Below are 18,752 nucleotides of genomic sequence, written 5' to 3'. Positions count from 1 at the left end.
GGAGGGGCTGCTCCTTCTGTTGTGCTGAGGTGTTTTCCGATGTCAATGACTTCATCTTGAGTTTTACTCTAGGGCTGTTAGGATTAGGTTTTGCTGGACTCAGCTTTGATTTAATGCTTATATGCACTACACGTGTGTGTGTGTGTGTGTGTGTGTGTGTGTGTGTGTGTGTTAGATCCTAGTCAGCCAAAGCCTTCAGTGCACCAGCAAACTAATGAGAACTACCCAGCTAAGTAAATCCACTTTTAATTATTAGCAACACAGTGTTTTTTTTTTAAAAAAATGCACGGTTGGCGTAGGACTCGAGAGACAAGGAAATACTATCATAGACTATGCTTGATATCTATTCAAGGAGCACCCTCAGATTTCACAAACGTTTCAGTCTCTTTCTATGGCAAAGACACTGTTAGCCTCGACGGCCAGAGTTGGGGAATAATGAGGTCCATGCCATGAGTTTAAATGCTGGGTAAAGAGTGGACCTTCCCATCAGTCACGACCATTTCCTGACCTTATTTCTAATGGTAAACGTTCAGTACTGAGTGCTTGACTTTGCCACAATACCAATTTTGATGTAATTCGTCAATGCAATTTTAAGGTTCTTGGCCACCAATGAAGCCAAGTGTAAAGGGGCTATTGCGAGTGGATCTGCAGGTTTAGGGGAAACATGTCCGCTTTCCCCGTATTGGATGGTTGCTCAGGGTTGGCCCTCATTAGCAGGCAGTCATTCCAGTCTCTGCTTTGTCATCAGTTAAAAGGTAGGGCAACAACTTTTGGGGCTGATGTTTTTTGTGATCTATAAGATAGGGTTGGAAGGGCCAGCAGGATGGCTCTGTGGGTAAGGGAGCTTGTTTGCCAAGCATGGCAAAGTGAGCTCAGATCCAGGGACCCACATGGTGGAAAGAGAGAACTCCCACAAGTTGACTTCCAGATGCACACCCCCTCTGTGGTGTGCATGCGCGCCATGCGTGCACATACATTCACACACACACACACACACACACACACACACGTGATCAGAATTTAAAGATGGATCTGAGCTATAGGTGAGGAGATAGTACACATAATCTCCATCAAGATTGGACTCCTGACAGTTGGTGCCTTCAGTGTGTCATATTGTTTAACTGTAGTTGTGACTTTCCTTATGTGGAAGGTGATCATCAAAGGTCCTTACAGACTGGTAACGGAGTTAACACCTCAGTGTTGGCTAAGGAGGTGGCTGAGCCACCAAGGATTCTTTGTAAACCCCCCGACTGGAAAATTCCTACATTTGTTTTCAGACGAGGAGTCCTGTGAGGGCTGGTTTCGTCACCCTGAGCAAGCTCAAGTCATCTGTAGGCAATCTGTCCAGGCACTTTCTTGATTGATAGGAAGGTCCAGCACTACTCCTAGGCTGGTGGTTTGGGGTTGTACAAAAGGCCTGAGCAAGCCGTAAGGAGCAAGCCGGTAATCAGCAACTCCTCTGTGGCCTCTGCTTCAGCTCTTGCCCTGACATCTCTCCATGGTGGATTGTCTCCCTTCTCACCCCAACTCTACCACAGGGTATAAGCCAAATAGGCTCCTTTCCTCCCTAAGTTGGTTTTAGTCACGGTTTTTATAACAGCGATAGAGAAAGCTAAGGAATACAAACCCCTAAAGGAATCTACCCAGGCAACAGAGGAGCATTGAAGTTAGCCCTGTCGGGGCAAAAGCAGCACACAACATCCACTGTATTTTCTACACTCAGCGGGTGCTTTGCACACAGGCTGCGAATACTGTCTGGCTTTTGCAGAAGTGCATCCTGCCTGGTGTTCTGTTCCAGGGGTGGGATGGGGGGCATCTGCCACAGGTGGCTTGGGAAGCAGGGTGTCCCAATCTCTAATTTAAAAGATCATGATCCAGGTGCCCCCGAGTAAATGGCTGGCAAGGAAAAGAGGTTGGTGAGAGGGTACCCAGACACCTCAGCAGCCACGCCCTGTCTCAGTCGATCCTGGTAACCTACAGGAAACAGGCTGTTTTCGTCCTTCATCTCTCACTCTTTCGTCCTCCCTGCGGGTCCACCTCCACGCCCCAGCCTGGACCAGGCTGTGACTTCCAGTGTTCCTGGAGAAGAAAATGAGAATGGCAAGCAGTGATCTCCCAAGCTGTTGCCTTGTGCCTGGCGTTGGAGACTTAACAACAAAATGGGTCTCTCTTGCTCCCAAACACCTGCGTGGGCTGCGGAGGGTCTGTTGGGATGGCCCGTTTGTGTGTTCTGTGCAAAGGTTCCAAGGATGTGCGCATGCTCAGGAAGATGAGCACTTTCAGCCTCGAGGGCTGAGGTTTCCAACCGCCCTTCACCGGCCTCCGGGCTAATCACTCCACACAGCCCATGGACACCTCAGAGCTCTTCAGCACTTCAGCTGAGCCCTCATTTTCTTCTGCTTTTACCACCCTGGCTTTACCTCATCGGAATAGGCACCAGTGCCCAGTTTTGGTGGTCCTTCCCTCCCCGGGCTGTTCAGAAGAAATGAGCGCCCTTCAGATGTTTGCCACCAGGGGGTGCCGTATAGACCTCAGCTTGTTCTTCACTTAGTCATACTTCAAAGCTGGGTGACATTGGCCCCCTCGTATAATCTTGCTACCAGGAAACCGAGCTGAGGGTCCCGGGAAACTCCAGGAGGAACTGTGTCCATCAAAGAGTGGAAGAACAGTTTATTCTAGACCTATCCAGAGCACCCTTAGAGTGACACTCGCTTCGCCTGCCACCAGTCTTGGGTCTTTTAAGAGGAGTCAGTGAAATTGGCTCCGAGAAGCCAGTCATCTTAATATGAGTTCATTGGCCAATGCCTTGGCCTTGCTGGAGTTGGTTGTATGTCTTTCAAACAGTGACTTTTGCGAGCAGGGCTCCACTCGAGTCTCTGGCTCAGCCTCATCCAGTTTCTTTGTTGCCAGAGAGGGCAAGGAAGCCATTCACCTGATGCAGACCGTTCTGCCCGGCTCTCTACTTTAACCCGGAAGGAATGCTTTCCCATACCAGGGCAGGGAAGAGTCCTTATTCACCCGCCTTTCTTGGACTCAGGTTTTATCTCGGCTACTGCAGCCACCCACTGTTAACTGTTGAACCCTTTGGTTTCCTGTAGAGGGTTCATCAAGGACCCGAATTTAGAGACAACTCAGCAATATCTTAGAAGACCAAGGCTGTGTCAGATGGCAGTGCCAACCAGCCTGCTAAGTCTTTCTCCTCAGATGCTGTAGGCTGGACTGTTGGGATCCTATCTTATAAACTGGTTACTGAAGTACTTTTCAGTCACCATATTGGCTGACTTGTCCCCAGTCTTGTCTGACCCTTGACTCACACGATGAAAGTGTAGTGAAGTGCTTTATTTATTTAAATTCGAGCTGATCTTGGTTTAGACTTAGTTTTGGTATTCTCAGTGAACCCCGTGAAAACTTTTGAAACCCGCGACTTCCCATTGCTCAGCCATGGCTTACGACGTCTCTTACTATTGATCCTCTCATCGTTCCAGAACCTCAGTTCTTTCCAGATAAGCCTGCCACATGCATACCGGAGTGGCCTGCACCCATGTATGTGATTCTCCCCTACCTTTCATACTGACCCATCCTCTAAAGACTTTTTCCGGCGACTTTGTCAGTCCACCAGGGGCTCTGCAGTCACAGCCACCGCTGGGGCCAGCATTGCCTGCGCAAGGCCCGTTTGCCCAGCCTGCTCGGGGACAGCTATTTAGCTGATTTCTGTCTCCAGACTTTGCTCCTGAAGCTCGGCCTGTGTGCCAGAGAGGTGTACTTCCTTCTCTTGGGGAAGGTACCCCTGACCCTTTTGCAAGTGTCAGTACCAGGAAGAAGGGATAAGCTCTAAGTGATATCTGCCTTTGACATTGTGAGTTCCCCAGCCTATGCTGTCAGCTGTGGTGACCAGACTCAGACTTCTGTGTGTGGGTTTTTTTTTTTTTTTTTTGCATCAGAGAACCCAGGCCTACATGACTAGGGGATATCTGAGGTGGTTGCAGGGGGCCATAGCATTTCTGTGCTTGGAGAGAACTCAACTCACCACTATAGATGCAGAGCCCAAGAACCACCTATGTCTGTAGCAGCCCAAGGCCAGTGCCACCCTTGGACTGCAGCCCGGGTGGGGGGTGGGGAGGTAGGAGAAGCCAGAATTGAACTGCCTTGGGGAAACTGCCAGTGCCTACAGAAAAATAGCTCCACCCACTTGCCAGGAAACTATGTTTTCTGCATAAGGCCAATGCCTTTGTGGCCTGCCTGTTTGGAGCAAACCTTTAACATTGAGGAGCTGGCACAGATGTAGCAGGGGAGCTGGTGTCTCTAGACTTCAGCGTGTACTCCCTCACATAAGCCCCATGGCCCACTGTGTGAGGAACACCATCCCCTGCAAAGGTCTGGGGCTCCACCAGCCTCTTGCATTTATGCAATTTTCTTTTTTTTTTCTTAAACCGTTCTTTGGGCCAGGATCCACAGCTCAGCCCTGGTTTTGAGGTCTTTAAATGGGCAAGTGGGTGGAGCTATTTTTTTGTAGGCACTGGCTAGCCAGTTCTTGTCTCTCCAGCAGCTCAAAGCTGCAGTCTCCATATCCGAGCCTTTCTTTGACTTTGATGGGGTTAATGTGGGTACAATGACTCCTCTTCCCCCTCTTCCCCCTCCTCCCCTCCCCCTCCTTTCCACCCTGGGGCAAGTGGGTGGAGCTACTTTTCTGTAGACACAGGCTAGCCATGCCTTGTCTCTCCAGCAGCTCAAAGCTGCAGTCTCCATATCCGAGCCTTTCTTTGACTTTGATGGGGTTAATGTGGGTACAATGACTCCTCTTCCTCCCCTCCTCCCCTCACCCTCCTTTTCACACTGTTCATGGATATGCTTGATGCTAAGGACCCTCCCTCCTAAATACAGCATCTAATTTGTCTCTATACCACTTCTCTGGTGACAATACGGCCGGGTGGGGTTCTTTACTTAAACTCTGGAGCTCCTTCGTCGACAGCTCCAGCATATGTTTCTAATTTAACCTTTGCCACATCCTAGCCATTCAGTTGACAGCAAAACTCAAGTCAGTCTTGTATACCCATCACTGACCTTTCATCTTGCCTCTGCATGCAGCTCAGCAATTTTTCCATCAACAAAGCTAAGATTTTCTGCCTGGGAGCCACCAACAGAAATCTGAGTACCGGGGACAGTAATTGATCGAGTGTCCATGCTGCTGTTAGACAACTTGTAGCCACAGGGTCTATGGCCCAGGGATCAGCTTTACACCTGGAACACTCAACGTTGCTGCTTTCCTGAGGGGGCACGGACTTTGCCACCACCCTCTTGCTGTCCTGCAGCACTCTCGCTGTAATATAAAGAGGATCTGTGTGAACAGCCTATCTGTCCTTGGAGGCAGGCATTCTCCTTCATGCCTATAGTCATAGCCAGCTGAGTGAAGACAATCTGTTACTGTTGGGAGTGTGAGCATCAAGGAAAAGGCGGAAGAGCCAAGTGGCAATGTTGTGCCTTCTTGCAGTCAAATGACCTGGGTGGGACCCATTCTACTAGAGTGCACACCCTGTTGTAGCAGCAGGTCCGCCAGCGCCATCCATATGTGTTGGAGGAGACTTCTTAACCTTCCGCCAGAGCTCCTGCTAAACCTCTTGGCTAGAACACTCTGGTGGAAGCGGAGGAGGTCAGCATCCCCTTGCTATTCTTCTCATGACTTCAGTCTGACCACCTGGGGCATACCTGACCAGAACTCATCTGTAGAAGACACAAAGGCCAGGCTCACGTTCTATACTTATAGGCTCTTACATTTTCACATGTAGACATGGTATGTGGCCCATGTGGCTGAAAGCATTGTAGCAGGAGACACATAACATTCATGTTGGGGAGCGGGGTGGGGGGCTGGAGTGTTTCTCTTTATGCTGTCCTGAGCTCCTGGGGAGATTGTAGCCAGAATGCTTCTGTTATAGTCAGAGGGGTCAAGGCTGTGCTTTTAGTGTGGCATAGCTTTTTTTTTTTTTTGCCTCAGTCAAAATACCTGGTCTACAAGCTATGGTACCTCCTACAACTTTTGGGGAAATGGCACCACTGAGGAATCACCTGTATTTAAAGGTGATACAGAACGTTTAGGTTAGGATATTGCAGCTGTGGCATGCACGTTTTTTAAGTGCTGAATCTTTAGCTAACCCAGGAAGTGTTTGTTGAAGACGGAAGGGGTCGGAAGGGGTCATAGGAGGACCAACCCTTCTTTGTTTTCCTGGCTAGGGAGCTCTGTAAAATAAAGAAGCAAAGGCTACCCTTTAAAAGCCAAAGCGACTACTTTCCCCATTAGACCTCACCCTACTGTGAAGAGGATCAGGTTCACGAACTCGGGCCAAATGAACTTCAGTTTCTGACTTCTTGTGTCAAGTAAGGGATGTCAGGCCCGGTGGACCAAAGGCTGGAAGATGCAGAGGCAGGGTGATATGATCTCGTTCCATTTTTTTTTTTTTTGTTTTTGTCAGCTGCTTCCCAGTGTTCTAAGGTCCCTGCTGGTAGCATTGTCCCAGACGTGTATTGGAAACTCTACTTGAGGTTCCTTAAAATATTTCAATATTTCTTTTAGGGTGTGCTCTATTAAAAACAAATGGGATGTAAGCCTGCTTCAGGTCTGTGTTGCTTTGATGAAGTGGCTAAGACTAGGAAGTGCTGTAGCATTTTCTCTGTCCAATCACATTAGGGCAGTGACAGGCCTGTGATTAGACAGGAATAGAGAGGTGGAGCTAGAGTTGGAGGAGGAAAAAGGTCAGGAGCAGGAGGTGGAGAAAGGTCAGGAGCAGGAGGAGAGAGGTCATGGATGCAGATGATGAGGACCAGCCAGACTCCACGAAGTTAAACAACCAAGCAAAGGTTTTTACAAAGTAGATTAATTGGGTTAGAATACTGTCTTTATTATTTGGTTCTGAAATGATTGAATTGGCATCTTGTAAATTGTGATTTTTATTATTATATAAATCTGATTGGGTATTAAGGCCTTAAGAGTCATGCTTTACTTACCGGGTCTTAGGCGCTATTTAGATGAATGATTGTAGGGGTGTGTAAAGAGTTGCATGCGAGCAAGATGTTTTTAATAGCTGGGAGGGAGTATTAAGAGCCTGCTGGGGTGTGGCGCAGTGAGAAAGTGAGTTTGCGGGATGGATTCATTTTTTAAATTCCCTCAACAAGGATGTTTATAAACGATAGCGACATAGAGGCAGGGATGTCCACCATCAAAGGCACCAGCAGGTTCAGTGTCTATTGAGGATCTCTTTCTCACACGTAATACCACATTAGATGCCCTCAGATGCAGAAAGGGGGAAGAATGGGTCCGAGATGTGTTCCCTGCCACAAGAGTGGAAGATTAGACCCTTTGATAAAGGTCCTGACCCCTGACTCATAGGGAATCTGTGAGTTAATAATGCAACGGAGGCTCATCTCTTGGTGCTTATCACATCGACTGGTAAGATTTCCCTACGTGAAGTCTGGGGAAATACCTTTGGGCCAAAGCACCAAACGAGCCCTACATATTGGTACATCACCTTGAAGGGATGAATTGAGCATCTGGAAGCACAAAGGATGGGTGAGCCAGCACCTATTCTGTGGTGATTGAAGATATTCTTATGTCTTAATGATTATTAGCATGCTGCTTAAAACTCATAAAATGCCCCTTTTGTGGGAATGCCCAGATTAGGGTTATTAGGAAAAAGATTCAGTCTGGCTCCAGTCTGCTGTAAATATCAAATTGCGAACATTACAGTTGTACCCGGTAAGGGTAGGGCTGACCTTGTGTCCTCTTGTGCCACCACCGGACCTGGTTTCTGTCAATGTAAGCTTTCTTGTGGTCCTTCAATAGGAGAGCCCACTTAAGATGGGAGAGAGTAGTGCGGGCACTTCCCCTCAGCTCTACAGATTCTCTTGGGCGTTGATTCCATTATGCCCCTACAGTAATAGACTGTGTGATGTGTTTGTCCTGGAAAGCAGAAAGAGAACTCTTTCTCAGAGGAGTTTACCATGGGAAACGGATAGAGTAAGAAAGGTGGATGGAGAGACGCAGAGTTACAACCGGAGGGTCAGTGTCAGGCTAACAGGAGTCATCAAGTAGGTCCTAAAACTTAAGTAACAGGTAGAAGTGACTCCAGTCGCATCATCTTCAAGGAGGAGGAAGAAACAGCCAGGTGTAGATGGCTGTTTTTGAGCCAAGGAAACGGTGTGTGAAAAGTCCAGGAAGGGGAAGTATTGGGGGGGGACTCAGGCAGGGAGCCCCAGATAGCCCGAAAGCCTTTAGATTGGGATATAAAGCTTTAGGATTTGGCAGGAAAGAGATCAAGCTTAGTGTTATGACAAGTGCTTTAGAAGCCCCATCTATTGAGTCCTTTATCGATGGGGGAGTCAAGAGGCCTTAGGCTCAAGACCAACTGCTGCCCCAAGACAAAGGGAGATGCCACAGTCATGGCGTGGACATTAGAGATAGCTGTGTGGCAGCGTGAAGGGCAGTAGATGTGACAACAGAGAGAAGGCAAGGAGGTGACCTAGACTCATAGGACAGGGACAGCTGAGCCAGGCTAAGAGAGGAGGTGTGTAGGATGATGAAGAGGGCCATAACTTTGTGGAGTCTGTCTCTCTCTCTCTCTCTCATGTGTATGTGTATGTACATGTGTACATGGGTGCTCAGCAAATCATCAGATTCCCCGGGAGCTGGACTTATGGGTATTTATGGGCCATGTGATGTGAGTGGCAGGGATCTGAAGTAGTGGTTAAAAAGTGGAGTAGCAGCTGTTTATAGCATGAAGGATTTCTCAAGATTAAAAATTTTTTTTCCCTCGAAAACAATATCAATATCCAAAAGTTCATTTAAAAAAATTACACGAGATTAATATCAAGAAGGTCAAACTTCTCAGGGAAATGGAAGAAATAAATTGATAGGGCAGAGACTGGAGAAATACTTGCAAAATGAAGCCATCTGAAGTGGATATGGTAGCCTCACTAACCCCTGCCCAGATCCCAGTTCCCAGTTCCCACCTATGTGAACTTTTGAGGTCAACTTGGGCTACATAGTGAGAACTTGTGTCAGAAGCAAAACCTAAACACCCGCCAAGAAGGAAAGCTTATCCAGAAACGATCAGAGTGCGGAAATCGTGAAAGTATCCTACCCAACAATAAGATGCCAAGACACACAGTAGAGAAATTTCAAGATTTGTACATTTCGAGAAATTTCAAGATTTGTACATTTCTTTACGAGAGACGTTCACATGCATCTAGTAACATTTAAAAGCCCTCAATGTCATTACTGGGGAAATTAAAAATTAAAACCACATCAAGATGTCCTCACAGATCAAGTTTGAGAAATGCCGAGCCGGGCGGTGGTGGCGCACGCCTTTAATCCCAGCACTTGGGAGGCAGAGGCAGGGGGATTTCTGAGTTTGAGGCCAGCCTGGTCTACAGAGTGAGTTCCAGGACAGCCAGGGCTACACAGAGAAACCCTGTCTCGAAAAACCAGAGAGGGAGAGAGAGAGAGAGAGAGAGAGAGAGAGAGAGAGAGAGAGAGAGAGAGAGAGAGAGAGAGAGAGAGAGAGAGAGAGAGAGAGAGAGAGAGAGAGAGAAATTCCAGCAGGGCCATAAAGCTCTCCTAAGTCTCAAACAATGCTGTGGGAAAAGTTCACATATGTGGGAACCAGGATCCAGGGAGGGGTGAAGGAGGCAGGGTCATGATCCCAGGAAACAGACTCCAGAGACCAGCATCAGTCGAGGTGCAGATCTACTGTATTGCACAGCAACAAGCCTTTGGGACCAGTGGTGGAACTGACAGGAGCTCTGGAGTACCCAACCATCCCACTGTTACTACCGGGAGGAATCAGGCTCCCAGCATCCGAGGGGACTTCTGTAAAGATGGGAGAATCGGTCACCATCCTGTTCTGGGTCCATTCAGATATTCCACTGGTTAGCTAGGATCCTTTATTTTGTGTCACGAGGTGTGTCGCCGGACATGGGCACTCATACTATTAGGGTGTTAAGTCTCCCTTACCCGTCCTCCAGGTCCCACCCAGGGGCCACAGCACCCATACCCATAGAGCATCATGAAGCTAACCATATCCTCATCCCAACTCCACAAATTTATTTCTGTTTAGTCTCAAGAGTAAAAACCTATAAATCCCGAGAGTCTACCAAAATTCTCCCAACAGGTTTATCTGTAATAGAAGATGGAACATTTTCAACCACTTGAGTACTTACATAGCCATCAACAGGCAAAAACATGGAGAATCCCAAATCCTTTACATGGGCAGGAAGCGTGGAAGAGTGTACTCTGTGTATTCATGTGCATGGAAAGTGCTAGAACCACCAAAAACTACTCAGAAGGGCTTGGAGAGGTGGCTCCGTTGGTAAAATATTTGCCTTATAATCTTGGGGACTTGAATTCAATCCTCTGAACCCACATGAAAAAGTTGGATATGGCGGCATGTAATTGTTATCTTCCAGAAAAAAAATGTGACCTTGGTCCTTCAGTGACAAGGAACAGGATCCAGCTACGAACCTGACCATGATGACTTCAGCTTTGTGGTACCCTGAACAGGGAGCCTGTCTGCTTGCAAGAGACCTCCTGACCCCTGGAAACGGAGATATTGTGTGTTGCAGGTCTTTTAGTTTGTGGTGATTCATTACATAGTAATTAAAAAATAATTGGTCACATATCCAGTGCCATAGGAAGGAAGACACGTGGGTGTTTTCTAGTCCCAGGACATAGCTGGAGGTAAGTTACAGACTAAAAGGAAGTGACTGCTTGAACTCCTTGGAGGCAGAACTGCAGGAAGATGAGGAAAAAGCCTGGGAGAATGGGTCGCCTAAACTGAGCCAAGAGGTGGGGCTTGTTTTCATGGGTGCAAGATGGGGATTCACAGGCTTTCAAAGTCACCGTACTTCTGTGTCCTCAGGTGGGATTCAAAACCTGGCCCATGAAAAGAAACTGTGATGGCTTGTATATGCTTGGCCCAGGAAGTGGCACTATTAGAAGGTGTGGCCCTGTTCGAGTAGGTGTGGCCTTGTTATAGTAGGCCCGGCCCTGCTGGAGTAGGTGTGGCCTTGATGGAGTAGGTGTGACCTTGTTGGAGGAAGTATGCCACTGTGGGCATGGGCTTTAAGACCTTCTTCCTAGCTGCCTGGAAGCCAGTATTTCTGCTAGCTGCCTTCAGATGAAGATTGTAGAACTCTCAGCTCCTCCTGCACCATGTCTGCCTAGATGCTGCCATGCTCCCACCTTGATAATGTACTGAACCTCTGAACCTGTAAGCCAGCCCCAATTAAATGTTGTCCTTTATAAGACTTGTATTGGTCATAGTGTCTGCTCACAGCAGTAAAACCCTAACTAATACAGAAGTACCTGGCATACCTAGAAATGCCACTGTGATGCTATTTAGTCAGGAAGCTAGGTGCTTTGACCATCATCATGTGTACCTCTATGTGACTTGATCTTTGGTAGAGCTTTATTCCGAACAGATAGCAGGAACAGAGATGTACACGCATCTCAGAGCAATAGAGTTGGTCTTATAAAAGACTTGTTTATAGCTTTTGCTTAGGAGTCCTTCAGTCACACAAAGAAGAATTCAGATAAGGGAACAAAGTCTCCAAAAATACCCCAAGGGTAAATAACAAGCTCACCAGGCCTGTTAGAGATAAGAGAGATTTACAGTGCTTGGCTGTCAATGCTTGCTTGCCAGGATTGGCCAGCCATTAGGCTCCACCCCCAAAGAACATGCCTCTAACAAGCCCCTAGCTCAAGGGAGCAGTGCAGGGTCACAACTGATGTTAAATCCTGGCCTGACACGAAGCTCCTAATTTTCTCCTTGAGAAAAGCATAATTCTGCCAAATGCGCAGGACGACCCCGGGTAACAACTCTTTGAAAAGACCAACACAGCTGTGCTTAAATCATTCTGGCAATACCATTGCTGAGTAAACCTCTGTCTTCTCCAGAGGCCACACTTGTAGTCTCCTGTTTCTGTTTAAAGTGTTCAAAGCGTAGCCCGAGGTCAGGACCCAAAGAAGATTTAAGGGTGACAGTGTGTGTAAAATGGTTAAGCCTATGGTGTATGTATATAAGTATGTTCAGGATCGACTCTCATTTCAGCATTAGTCCCAGTTGGCCATACGCTTAAGTAAACAGTTCACCTTCATTTCTAAGCCTGCAGTGATTAGTCACTGAGAAGGCGTGTAATTTCTACAAGTGCACACGGAGCTTGTGTACACAGAGTCACAGGCCTCTTTACACCAGTTCTGACATCCATCCTCGCAGAGCCTCCTTCCTGATGTCTTTCCCATTCAGCTTCTTTCTCCCTGATGAGCCATGTCTTTCCCATTCAGCTTATTTCTCCCTGGTGAGCCAGTCCGGGCTCTGAGGGCTCACACTCCGCACTCAGGCAGCCCCGGGATTTTAGGATGGAGTTTGCAAGGAAAGAAAACTAAGGCTTATCTTTTCTTGATCATTTTCCCTCTGTTTTGGGGAGCCAAGTCTACTGCTTCAATTACTCTGAGCCCGAATTCCAGGCACTCCAGCCTCTATGGAATATGCTTTCTACGTGTCAGTCAGTTGTCAAGGGGACTCAGCCTGCCTTCCATTTAGACGATGAGATGGGTCTGTGGTTAAGTATTTAGTTGAATGAGTTAATTAAAACGTTGTAAGTGCAGGGGAGCTCATCTGTGTACTTGGAACGCTGCAGAGATCCAGGGGTGTAAGCAAGTATAAAGGTGTAAACACCTTATGTGGGCTTAAATTTTAGTTGGAAAAACTGGCATGTAGTTAAAGATTGTACGGCAGCTTCTTGCAGTGTGGGACATGCTTGTAATCCCCGCACTTGGGAGGGCAAGGCCGGAGGGTCTAAAGTTTGAGGCCAGTCTTAGCTACACAGTAAGTTGGAGAACAGCCTGGGCTACAAATGACTTTGCCTTGATGCCTGGCAGAGGTTGAACAGTTTATACAAATAGACACGAATTAACAACTTTCTGGAAATTACAAGCACAGGGAGCCCTCTCTTCTCCACTGACACCAAAGGAAAGCGTCTGCCTGAAGGACAATCCTTGGAGAGGGCTCCTTCATCTGTGGCCACCACAGCATCACCGGCCACATTGGAAATGTCAGTGGCTAGAGATGCTGGCGTCCTTTCCAAGCTGGAGAGGTCCCGTGCTAAAGAAAGGTACTGTGTACAGAATTCTCCTGTAGGCCCCTTCTGGATTTGATCACTCAAACAGGCTGACTGTCAAAATAAAACTTAGGAGGGACAAATGTAGTTATTTTAGCCCCTTGGGATGCTATCATAAAATTTAGCCTGGGCAGCTTATACATAATAGCTGGGATATCCCACATTATGGTATCAACAGATCATGTGTCTGGTTCCCGAATGGTTGGCTGTATCCTCCCATGGTTGAAAGTGGCAAGCTCTCTTAGGCCCCCTTTCCTAAAAGCACTCTAGAGGGTGTTTGCCCTTATGGTGACTGAGTCTCCACCCACATGTTTCTACCAACATCCAGACGACGGTGTTCTGCTTGAGCGGAAAACAGCTTTTACCTTTTTTTTTTTTTTTTTTGAAACGTAGCTTAATATTTATGATCCCAAGTTTGGTCCTTTACAGGCTTGTCTAAAGGAGAGGAGAAGCAATTTTCATCAGACTGTTCTAGAGTAAGAGTATGCCCGGGCTAGGTGGAGCATGTGTGGTCCACCGGCAGTTCCCAGAGCCCTCAGCTAGCAGGAGGCAGCTGCACTCCTGACACCACAGGTTCTTCATAGCCACTGTTCCCTGCTGAGGCTCTGCAGTCTATCATCACTTCAGAGACCCACGCAGACTGGTGGGTGACATGACACGGGGTAGAATCGAGGGATCTGAGACTACATGGAGCCTTCATTTCGTTCTGGGAGCAGTCACGCAGCTGGTGGGGAGGCCGGGGAAAGGAAGAACATTCCTATTGTCCTCTGGCTTTCCTGGGCCTCTGTGCTTCTGTAGACGAAAACATTCCTCTTATTTCTGAAAGAGGCCTCTCTGCAAACTCCATAAAGCTTTAGGCTTGGTAAATCCCAGCTCCGCCTTTCCATTTTGGCTGCTAGCAATGTGGGTCATAGCTTGAAGGTGATACATGCTGTTATGGGAACTCTGGCAGGGTCAGACAAGGTTCTATCTTTAGAAAGTCCTACATATGTATCTCAAGGATGCATGGATCTTTCATGTAATGTCAAGGAGAGTTGAGAACCAGGAGAGAAGTTCAAGTGTTTCCCTAGTGAGGAAGTTCCCCACAGAAGAGGGTAGAAGATGGAAGAATAAAACATTGACCTGTGCCGGGCGGTGGTGGCGCACGCCTTTAATCCCAGCACTTGGGAGGCAGAGGCAGGTGGATTTCTGAGTTCGAGGCCAGCCTGGTCTACAGAGTGAGTTCCAGGACAGCCAGGGCTACACAGAGAAACCCTGTCTTGAAAAACCAAAAAAAAAAAAAAAAAACCATTGACCTGCATCTCTCCAGGTGATTGAGGACCCTGAGGTAGGGAAGGCCTTTAGGTAGCTTAGGTAGCTGCGAGCCAGAGTTTTCCTCCTCCTTCTTCTCCTCCTCCTCTTCTTTCTCTTCCTCCTCTTTTTCCACCTCTGCCTCCTCTTAAAATTTAAAACATATGCCATATAGAGGAAATTCAAAAACAAAAGCAAAAATCACTCTCCTTTTACCACTTAACCATTGTGTTGGTTAGCTTTTTTGTTAGTTTGACATGACACGAGCTGGAGTGACCTGGAAAGAGAGAGGATCAACTAAGGGAGTACCCCTATCAGCTTGGTCTGTTGGAGGCAAGCCTTGAGACATTTTTGAAGTTGATGATTCATATGTGAGGGCCCAGCCCACTGAGGGTGGCGCCACTCCTAGGCAGGCGGTTCTGGATTGTATAAAAAGATAGCTGAGCAAGCCATGGAGAACGAGCCACTAAACAGCATTCCTTCCTGGCCTCTGCTTCAATTCTTGCACCCAGGTTCCTGCTTTGAGTTCCTGCCCCGACTTCCTTCCATGATGGACTGTCACCTGTAAACCAAAATGAACCCTTTTTCTCCTCAAGCCGCTTTTGCACTGTGTGTATCATTGCAATAGAAAGGAAACTAGAACAGCCATAAACTGTGCTAATATTTTGTTGCATTTTTTCACTTGCATTTTCCCTCTCTATATTTTTAATAGCTACCATCAGTTCATATGTATTTTAAATATTTAATATTATTAGTAATAATTGTCTACATAATTGCCTCTTACAGAAATTATTTTGTTGGTTGCTTGACAGTCTAACAAGTTTTCACCATAATATTTTACCAGTACTGAATATTTAGACCTTTTACTATAATTTTTATTATAAATAATATTGCAATGAGTATCTTTGTATATTTTTCTACATTTTAAACCTCTCTCTCACAAAATTGCTCATGGTGAGGATTATGGCCATCTAGGATTTAATGAATAATTTCCACCATCATCCAATTTAGGCATTTTGTTTGAAATCTATACTCAAATCTCACCTCAGAATTGTTGAATTTATACCTTTAGGGATAGAAACTAAGAATATGTGTTTCTATGTATGTTCATATCACCAGGTAGGTGTGAGAAGGATTCATTCAGCCTTCATCATACACATCAAGGGGTTTCCAGCTTTCTTTTAATGCTCATTCTCAATGTCAATGCCACATATTTTATTATTAGTGTTATTGCTCTTATTGCATCTCAGCCCCAAGGACCGAGGTTTACCCTGTCAGAAGTGTGCATCAAATTATACTACTAATATCACGATGTTGAAGAATAGCCACTCATTCTTATGATTTCTGCTCACTGGGGAGCTGAGCATGGAAAGGCAGAATCATGTAACAGTGAACTCAGTCTGGAAGGGCTGGTTTGGGGAATCCCTGTGGACTCGATTTATAAGCTCGGTGACTCGTTGGGGGATGAGGTGGAAGTGTCTGCTGTCTTTGTGTGTAACTTCTCTAGTGAGGCACACTCAGTATAGCTGGACTTCCTGCGCTTAGTTTTCCCCAGGATGAACATCCACAGAAGCCACCTGGAGAGTTAGGATTTAAAGCCAGGAGGACGTTGATGAATTAGACCTCAAAGTTTCATCACATCTCTGATGATTTTATGTAATTGTACATAGAGTCAGTCACCAGCACATTATCTAGAGTCTAGGTTCTAAACTAATGAGAGAAGAGAGAACAGAGCCCAATTCTCCATGGGGAACATATTGAAGGAGCTCAGTGGCCTTACTGTGGTGTAGATCTGAGCTGTCCAATATGGTGCCACGTGCTTAAATGAAGCTATTTAGATTAAAAATAACTAAAAGGAAGTGAAACAAGATATTTAGATTCCCAGCCTCAGGAGTGATATTTCAAGAGTTCAGGAGCCACATGCCATCATTATTGGGCAGTACAGGTATAGAGTATTTCAGCACCACAGAAACTGAGATAGATTTAATGTAGAAACATTGTTTTCTATGCTAGTTAAACCTACTAAGAATTACTGTGCCTTCCATTCAAATGTAGGTCTCTAAACCAAACCAAACCAAACCAAACCAAACCAAACCAAACCAAACCTCATTAAAACTAACCAGCAATTATTTTAATTTTATTTTTTTTTTAAAACAGACCAGGTCCCAGTACTTAATAGGCAGAGGCAGGCAGATTTCTGTGACTTGGAGGCCAGCCTAGACTGCATAGTAAGTTCCAGGATCCTGCCTTGAAGAAACAAAAAACAAACAAACAAACAAACAAAAATTTTAAATGGTTATTTTTCAAAATTAAAATATAATCACATAATTTTTCTCCCTCCTCTAGCCCCTCCCATGTCTCCCCCTCTTTCTCTCTTTTGAATTCATAGCCTCTATTTCTTTAACTGTTCACACACACACACACACACAGACACACACCATGAATATAAACACAACCTGCTGAGTCTATTCGGTGTTGCTTGTATTTACACGATTTTAAGGCTGGCCACTAGGGAGCTCATCTATGGGGAGGACTCTTTCTTCTCCTCTCAGCATCCTTTAGTTGTCTGTAGTTCTTTGTCTCAGGGTTGGGCCACGTGAGTTTCCTCCCTTCCACGTTAACGTGTCTGTTGGTGATGTACTTGCTCAGGCAACCACACTGTTGAGGAGTCAAGCATCCCTGTCATCTCTAGGAGACACAGTCTCACAGAAGATTCTCTGGACATTTGGCTGTGTGGCTCCTCTTCCTTGATGTTCCCAAGACTTAGGTATAGGCATTGTGGCCTATAACTGTGCTGTAGATGAATCCATTGTAGATGATCAATTGTTCTCTGTCCTTTGACCAGTTATAGTTTTCTGTAATGGTCTCTGCCTGTTGCAAACAAATTTTTTTTTGATGAGGGGTCGAGAGCTATACTTATCTGTGAGTGTGGTGATAAACATTCAGAGTGCAGTTAGTAATTCTGCTGGCTTTAAACTAACCAACCATTCTTGGAGAATGCTGACTGAGGTCTGGCACAGGAAATAAACAACAGAAGACTGAAATAGCTTGTCATAACTTAACATATTATTGCACTTGTGCTGTGTTGAAAGGGCAAGGGGACTAACCCAAAGACAAATTTATTTCTCACCTTTGGAAAAATTTGCACATCAAAATAATAGTAATTGTGTTGTTAAAAGTACCAATGCAGTGTTGCAAAAGTAGATGCATATAAGAAACCATCAAATACTTTTCCTGTCCTCTCTGAACAAACTTAATCTTAGGGAAGCCATAGGATCAACAAAGAGAAATTTAAAACATTAAATTCTAGCTAGTAGTTAAAGAATGGGAAATTAAAAATAAGCATTTTGTGTATTCATGTGTGTTTCCTTTAAGAAGATAACTTGTCCAGTTGGCATTTAACAAGGACCCAGTAAGATGGTTTCATGAAATGCTGGTGGGAAATGTGTAATGGCTTAAGAAGGCTGTGAGGTTGGAACCTAAGAGTCAATCTCAAAAGCAGCGAGATAAGACCTCATGCTCTTCCTAACAATGTAAACACAGCTACCCAGCAGGCTATGCATTTTCCTTGCCAGTTCTGAACCCAATTCTTTGAAGCCCTCTAAATTAATTTCTGTTTTTTTTTTTTTTTTTTTATAAGAACTGTTAGGGAAAGTTCTGTTAAATAGCAATGAGTTGCAAGATATTCAGTACTGAATGTTGAAATCCTAGGGACTACTAAGTTGGTGCCTTTAACAAATAACAAGAAGAATTCTAAGATAATTAAGACATTTATGACACAAATGAACAAAGATATCTTAGGATTTTACTGCTGTGAACAGATACCATAACCAAGACAGCTCTTATAAGGACAATGTTTAATTGGGGCTGGCTCATAGGTTCAGAGGTTCAGTCCATTATCATTAAGGTGGGAACATGGCAGCATCCATTCAGGCATAGTGCAGGAGGAGCTCAGAGTTCTACATCTTCATCTGAAGGCTGTTAGCAGAATACTGACTTCCAGGCAGCTAGGATGAGGGTCTTAAAGCCCACTCCCACAGTGACACACCAACTCCAACAGGGCCACACCTTCTAATAGTGCCACTCCCTGGGCTGAGCATATAGGAACCATCACAAAGGGGGAACTTGTTTAGGTCTGACTCACAGGTGAAATGTGAAAGTCAGCCCCATCCAAGACAATAAAGTTTGAAAACTTTATACTTGGCATTTAATATTTTTTGTTCTCATATGTGCTATGTGTGTAGATACTCTGGCTATCTTAAGAAAATGAATTAATGGCATTTGATGATACCCTTTGA

The 18,752-nt window shown here is 45.7% G+C and overlaps 2 long non-coding RNA genes across 2 annotated transcripts in view; one reads left to right on the top strand and one right to left on the bottom strand.

Annotated features, from left to right (window-relative positions):
* Nucleotides 1–2,943, bottom strand: part of LOC116075139 — a 4,908-nt gene extending 1,965 nt beyond the window's left edge. Inside the window, exon 1 of the long non-coding RNA XR_004112434.1 lies at nt 1,979–2,943. This is a non-coding gene — a long non-coding RNA (uncharacterized LOC116075139). The remainder of the gene's footprint in view (nt 1–1,978) is intronic.
* On the top strand, nt 2,270–6,930 carry LOC116075140. Its single transcript, XR_004112435.1, has 2 exons — nt 2,270–3,856; nt 5,086–6,930. It is a non-coding gene; the product is annotated as an uncharacterized LOC116075140 (long non-coding RNA).
* The last annotated feature ends 11,822 nt before the right edge of the window (nt 6,931–18,752 follow it).

Source organism: Mastomys coucha, unplaced genomic scaffold, assembly GCF_008632895.1.
Source record: "Mastomys coucha isolate ucsf_1 unplaced genomic scaffold, UCSF_Mcou_1 pScaffold3, whole genome shotgun sequence".
NCBI classification, from domain to species: Eukaryota; Metazoa; Chordata; class Mammalia; order Rodentia; family Muridae; genus Mastomys; species Mastomys coucha.
The sequence above is the reverse complement of the archived record's forward strand: the minus strand, read 5'-3'. Positions and strand labels throughout refer to the sequence as shown.